Source organism: Pseudophryne corroboree, chromosome 4, assembly GCF_028390025.1.
Source record: "Pseudophryne corroboree isolate aPseCor3 chromosome 4, aPseCor3.hap2, whole genome shotgun sequence".
NCBI lineage: Eukaryota > Metazoa > Chordata > Amphibia > Anura > Myobatrachidae > Pseudophryne > Pseudophryne corroboree.
The window spans coordinates 872,009,617-872,016,392 of NC_086447.1; positions in this window are offsets into that span (position 1 = coordinate 872,009,617).

Sequence of the window (6,776 nt, forward strand, 5' to 3'; positions counted from 1 at the left end):
CATACTGAGTCTGAAACTCAGGTTTTAAAATCTATGGAAGTTTGGTCAGGTTCTGTTCCTATCCCTTCAAAGTCCCCTAGCATACACCCTCAGAAACGTGCCCTTGCCCAGATTATGCAAGGTGACACGGATACAGACTCTGACACGGCAGACGGTGATGGGGATGTGCTGCGGGGGGGCGGCATTCCTTGCAAAAGGGGTGCAGTTGATGATTGAGGCCATTAGAGATGTGTTGAATATTGCTGACACAACACCTGAGCAGGTTGAGGAGGCTTACTTCACTGACAATAAGAAAGCCTCGCTAACCTTCCCTGCGTTTACAGAATTAAACGCTATTTCTCTGACGTCCTAGTGGATGCTGGGGACTCCGAAAGGACCATGGGGAATAGCGGCTCCGCAGGAGACTGGGCACAAAAGTAAAAGCTTTAGGACTACCTGGTGTGCACTGGCTCCTCCCCCTATGACCCTCCTCCAAGCCTCAGTTAGATTTTTGTGCCCGAACGAGAAGGGTGCATACTAAGGGGCTCTCCTGAGCTGCTTGGAGTAAAAGTTTAAAGTAGGTTTTTTATTTTCAGTGAGACCTGCTGGCAACAGGCTCACTGCACCAAGGGACTAAGGGGAGAAGAAGCGAACTCACCTGCTGCAGAGTGGATTGGGCTTCTTAGGCTACTGGACATTAGCTCCAGAGGGACGATCACAGGCCCAGCCATGGATGGGTCCCAGAGCCGCGCCGCCGGCCCCCTTACAGAGCCAGAAGACTGAAGAGGTCCGGAAAATCGGCGGCAGAAGACGTCCTGTCTTCAATAAGGTAGCGCACAGCACCGCAGCTGTGCGCCATTGCTCTCAGCACACTTCACACTCCGGTCACTGAGGGTGCAGGGCGCTGGGGGGGGGGCGCCCTGAGACGCAATAAAAACACCTTATATGGCAAAAAATACATCACATATAGCTCCTGGGCTATATGGATGCATTTAACCCCTGACAATTTTTCCATAAAAAAGCGGGAGAAAGGCCGCCGAGAAGGGGGCGGAGCCTATCTCCTCAGCACACTGGCGCCATTTTTTCCTCACAGCTCCGTTGGAGGAAAGCTCCCTGACTCTCCCCTGCAGTCCTGCACTACAGAAACAGGGTAAAACAAGAGAGGGGGGGGCACTAATTTGGCAGATAAATATATACAGCAGCTATATCAGGGAGAAACACTTATATAAGGTTATCCCTGTATATACATATATAGCGCTCTGGTGTGTGCTGGCAAACTCTCCCTCTGTCTCCCCAAAGGGCTAGTGGGGTCCTGTCCTCTATCAGAGCATTCCCTGTGTGTGTGCTGTGTGTCGGTACGTTGTGTCGACATGTATGAGGAGGAAAATGGTGTGGAGGCGGAGCAATTGCCTGTATTAGTGATGTCACCCCCTAGGGAGTCGACACCTGACTGGATGGTCTTATGGAAGGAATTACGTGATAGTGTTAGCACTTTACAAAAGACTGTTGACGACATGAGACAGCCGGCAAATCAGTTAATACCTGTACAGGCGTCTCAAACACCGTCAGGGGCTCTAAAGCGCCCGTTACCTCAGATGGTCGACACAGACACTGACTCCAGTGTCGACGGTGAGGAAACAAACGTATTTTCCAGTAGGGCCACACGTTACATGATCACGGCAATGAAGGAGGTTTTGAACATTTCTGATACTACAAGTACCACAAAAAAGGGTATTATGTGGGGTGTGAAAAAACTACCCGTAGTTTTTCCTGAATCAGATGAATTAAATGAGGTGTGTGATGAAGCGTGGGTTTCCCCCGATAAAAAACTGCTAATTTCTAAAAAATTATTGGCATTATACCCTTTCCCGCCAGAGGTTAGGGCGCGTTGGGAAACACCCCCTAGGGTAGATAAGGCGCTCACACGCTTATCAAAACAAGTGGCGTTACCGTCTCCTGATACGGCCGCCCTTAAGGAACCAGCTGATAGGAAGCTGGAAAATATCCTAAAAAGTATATACACACATACTGGTATTATACTGCGACCAGCAATCGCCTCAGCCTGGATGTGCAGTGCTGGGGTGGCTAGGTCGGATTCCCTGACTGAAAATATTGATACCCTGGACAGGGACAATATATTATTGACTATAGAGCATTTAAAGGATGCATTTCTATATATGCGAGATGCACAGAGGGATATTTGCACTCTGGCATCAAGAGTAAGTGCGCTGTCCATTTCTGCCAGAAGAGGGTTATGGACGCGACAGTGGTCAGGTGATGCGGATTCCAAACGAAAGTATTGCCGTATAAAGGGGAGGAGTTATTTGGGGTCGGTCTATCGGACCTGGTGGCCACGGCAACGGCTGGGAAATCCACCTTTTTACCCCAGGTCACCTCTCAGCAGAAAAAGACACCGTCTTTTCAGGCTCAGTCCTTTCGTCCCCATAAGGGCAAGCGGGCAAAAGGCCACTCATATCTGCCCCGGGGCAGAGGAAGGGGAAAAAGACTGCAGCAGACAGCCTCTTCCCACGAACAGAAGCCCTCCCCCGCTTCTGCCAAGTCCTCAGCATGACGCTGGGGCCTTACAAGCGGACTCAGGCACGGTGGGGGCCCGTCTCAAGAATTTCAGCGCGCAGTGGGCTCACTCGCAAGTGGACCCCTGGATCCTGCAGGTAGTATCTCAGGGGTACAAATTGGAATTCGAGACGTCTCCCCCTCGTCGGTTCCTGAAGTCTGCTTTACCAACGTCTCCCCCCGACAGGGAGGCAGTATTGGAAGCCATTCACAAGCTGTATTCCCAGCAGGTGATACTCAAGGTACCCCTCCTACAACAGGGAAAGGGGTATTATTCCACGCTGTTTGTGGTACCGAAGCCGGACGGCTCGGTGAGACCTATTTTAAATCTGAAATCCTTGAACACTTACATACAAAGGTTCAAATTCAAGATGGAATCACTCAGAGCAGTGATAGCGAACCTGGAAGAAGGGGACTATATGGTGTCTCTGGACATCAAGGATGCTTACCTCCATGTCCCAATTTGCCCTTCTCACCAAGGGTACCTCAGGTTTGTGGTACAGAACTGTCACTATCAGTTTCAGACGCTGCCGTTTGGATTGTCCACGGCACCCCGGGTCTTTACCAAGGTAATGGCCGAAATGATGATTCTTCTTCGAAGAAAAGGCGTCTTAATTATCCCTTACTTGGACGATCTCCTGATAAGGGCAAGGTCCAGAGAACAGTTAGAGGTCGGAGTAGCACTATCTCAAGTAGTACTACGACAGCACGGTTGGATTCAAAATATTCCAAAATCGCAGCTGATTCCGACGACACGTCTGCTGTTCCTAGGGATGATTCTGGACACAGTACAGAAAAAGGTGTTTCTCCCAGAGGAGAAAGCCAGGGAGTTATCCGACCTAGTCAGGAACCTCCTAAAACCAGGCCAAGTGTCAGTGCATCAATGCACAAAGGTCCTGGGAAAAATGGTGGCTTCTTACGAAGCGATTCCATTCGGCAGATTCCACGCAAGAACTTTTCAGTGGGATCTGCTGGACAAATGGTCCGGATCGCATCTTCAAATGCATCAGCGGATAACCCTGTCTCCAAGGACAAGGGTGTCTCTCCTGTGGTGGTTACAGAGTGCTCATCTTCTAGAGGGCCGCAGATTCTGCATTCAGGACTGGGTCCTGGTGACCACGGATGCCAGCCTGAGAGGCTGGGGAGCAGTCACACAGGGAAGAAATTTCCAGGGCTTGTGGTCAAGCATGGAAACGTCACTTCACATAAATATCCTGGAACTAAGGGCCATTTACAATGCCCTAAGTCAGGCAAGGCCTCTGCTTCAGGGTCAGCCAGTGTTGATCCAGTTGGACAACATCACGGCAGTCGCCCACGTAAACAGACAGGGCGGCACAAGAAGCAGGAGGGCAATGACGGAAGTTGCAAGGATTCTTCGCTGGGCGGAAAATCATGTGATAGCACTGTCAGCAGTGTTCATTCCGGGAGTGGACAACTGGGAAGCAGACTTCCTCAGCAGACACGACCTCCACCCGGGGGAGTGGGGACTTCACCCAGAAGTCTTCCACATGATTGTGAACCGTTGGAAAAAAACAAAGGTGGACATGATGGCGTCCCGCCTCAACAAAAAACTGGACAGATATTGCGCCAGGTCAAGGGACCCTCAGGCAATAGCTGTGGACGCTCTGATAACACCGTGGGTGTACCAGTCAGTGTATGTGTTCCCTCCTCTGCCTCTCATACCCAAGGTACTGAGAATCATAAGAAGGAGAGGAGTAAGGACTATACTCGTAGCTCCGGATTGGCCAAGAAGGACTTGGTACCCGGAACTTCAAGAGATGCTCACGGAAGACCCGTGGCCTCTACCTCTAAGAAAGGACCTGCTCCAGCAGGGACCATGTCTGTTCCAAGACTTACCGCGGCTGCGTTTGACGGCATGGCGGTTGAACGCCGGATCCTGAAGGAAAAAGGCATTCCGGATGAAGTCATCCCTACCCTGATCAAAGCCAGGAAGGATGTAACTGTGCAACATTATCACCGTATTTGGCGTAAATATGTTGCGTGGTGTGAGGCCAGGAAGGCCCCTACAGAGGAATTTCAACTGGGTCGTTTCCTGCATTTCCTGCAAACAGGACTGTCTATGGGCCTAAAATTAGGGTCCATTAAGGTTCAAATTTCGGCCCTGTCAATATTCTTCCAAAAAGAACTAGCTTCAGTTCCTGAAGTTCAGACGTTTGTCAAGGGAGTACTGCATATACAGCCTCCTTTTGTGCCTCCAGTGGCACCTTGGGATCTCAATGTAGTTTTGGGGTTCCTAAAATCACATTGGTTTGAACCACTCACCACTGTGGACTTGAAATATCTCACATGGAAAGTGGTAATGCTGTTAGCCCTGGCTTCAGCCAGGCGTGTTTCAGAATTGGCGGCTTTATCCTATAAAAGCCCTTACCTAATTTTTCATACGGACAGGGCAGAATTGAGGACTCGTCCTCAATTTCTCCCTAAGGTGGTTTCAGCATTTCACTTAAACCAGCCTATTGTGGTGCCTGCGGCTACTAGGGACTTGGAGGATTCCAAGTTAATGGACGTAGTCAGGGCCCTGAAAATATATGTTTCCAGGACGGCTGGAGTCAGAAAATCTGACTCGCTGTTTATCCTGTATGCACCCAACAAGCTGGGTGCTCCTGCTTCTAAGCAGACTATTGCTCGTTGGATTTGTAGTACAATTCAGCTTGCACATTCTGTGGCAGGCCTGCCACAGCCAAAATCTGTTAAAGCCCATTCCACAAGGAAAGTGGGCTCATCTTGGGCGGCTGCCCGAGGGGTCTCGGCTTTACAACTTTGCCGAGCAGCTACTTGGTCAGGGGCAAACACGTTTGCTAAATTCTACAAATTTGATACCCTGGCTGAGGAGGACCTGGAGTTCTCTCATTCGGTGCTGCAGAGTCATCCGCACTCTCCCGCCCGTTTGGGAGCTTTGGTATAATCCCCATGGTCCTTTCGGAGTCCCCAGCATCCACTAGGACGTCAGAGAAAATAAGAATTTACTTACCGATAATTCTATTTCTCATAGTCCGTAGTGGATGCTGGGCGCCCATCCCAAGTGCGGATTGTCTGCAATACTTGTACATAATTATTGTTACAAAAATCGGGTTATTATTGTTGTGAGCCATCTTTTCAGAGGCTCCTCTGTTATCATGCTGTTAACTGGGTTCAGATCACAAGTTGTACGGTGTGATTGGTGTGGCTGGTATGAGTCTTACCCGGGATTCAAAATCCTTCCTTATTGTGTACGCTCGTCCGGGCACAGTATCCTAACTGAGGCTTGGAGGAGGGTCATAGGGGGAGCAGCCAGTGCACACCAGGTAGTCCTAAAGCTTTTACTTTTGTGCCCAGTCTCCTGCGGAGCCGCTATTCCCCATGGTCCTTTCGGAGTCCCCAGCATCCACTACGGACTATGAGAAATAGAATTATCGGTAAGTAAATTCTTATTATTTGGAAAATCCTGGGAAAACCCAGAGAAAAAATTCCAGATCCCAAGAAAGGTTCTGGTTGCTTTCCCCTTCCTGGTCGAGGATAGAAAGAAATGGGAAACCCCACCCATAGTTGACTCATCTGTTTCCAGACTGTCAAAGAAGGTGGTTTTGCCTGTGCCTGGATCTACCACGTTAAAAGAACCGGCTGATTGTAAGATTGACACTACGCTCATATCCATATACACGTTTGCTAAGTTCTACAAGTTCGATACTTTGGCCTCTGAGGACATAAAGTTTGGTCAATCAGTTCTGCAGGAGCCTCCGCGCTCTCCCTCCAGTTCTGGGAACTTTGGTACATCCCCATGGTACTAATGTGGACCCCAGCATCCTCTAGGACGTAAGAGAAAATAGGATTTTAATATATCTGTAGAGGATCCTGGGCGCCCACCCAGCGCTTCGTGATCCTGCAGTGGTTGCTTAGTTCAGTACTGCTTTGTTCTTGGTTAAGTACTGTTTTGTTACTTGGTTAAGTAATATTGTTCAGCCGTTGCTGAGTTTTCAAGCTAGTTAGCTTGGTTTGCCTTGTATGTGTGAGGTGGTGTGAATCTCGCCACTATCTGTGTAAAATCCTTCTCTCGAAGTTGTCCGTCTCCTCGGGCACAGTTTCTAGACTGAGTCAGGTAGGAGGGGCATAGAGGGAGGAGCCAGCCCACACTATTCAACTCTTAAAGTGCCAATGGCTCCTGGTGGACCTGCCTATACCCCATGGTACTAATGTGGACCCCAGCATCCTCTACGGACTACGAG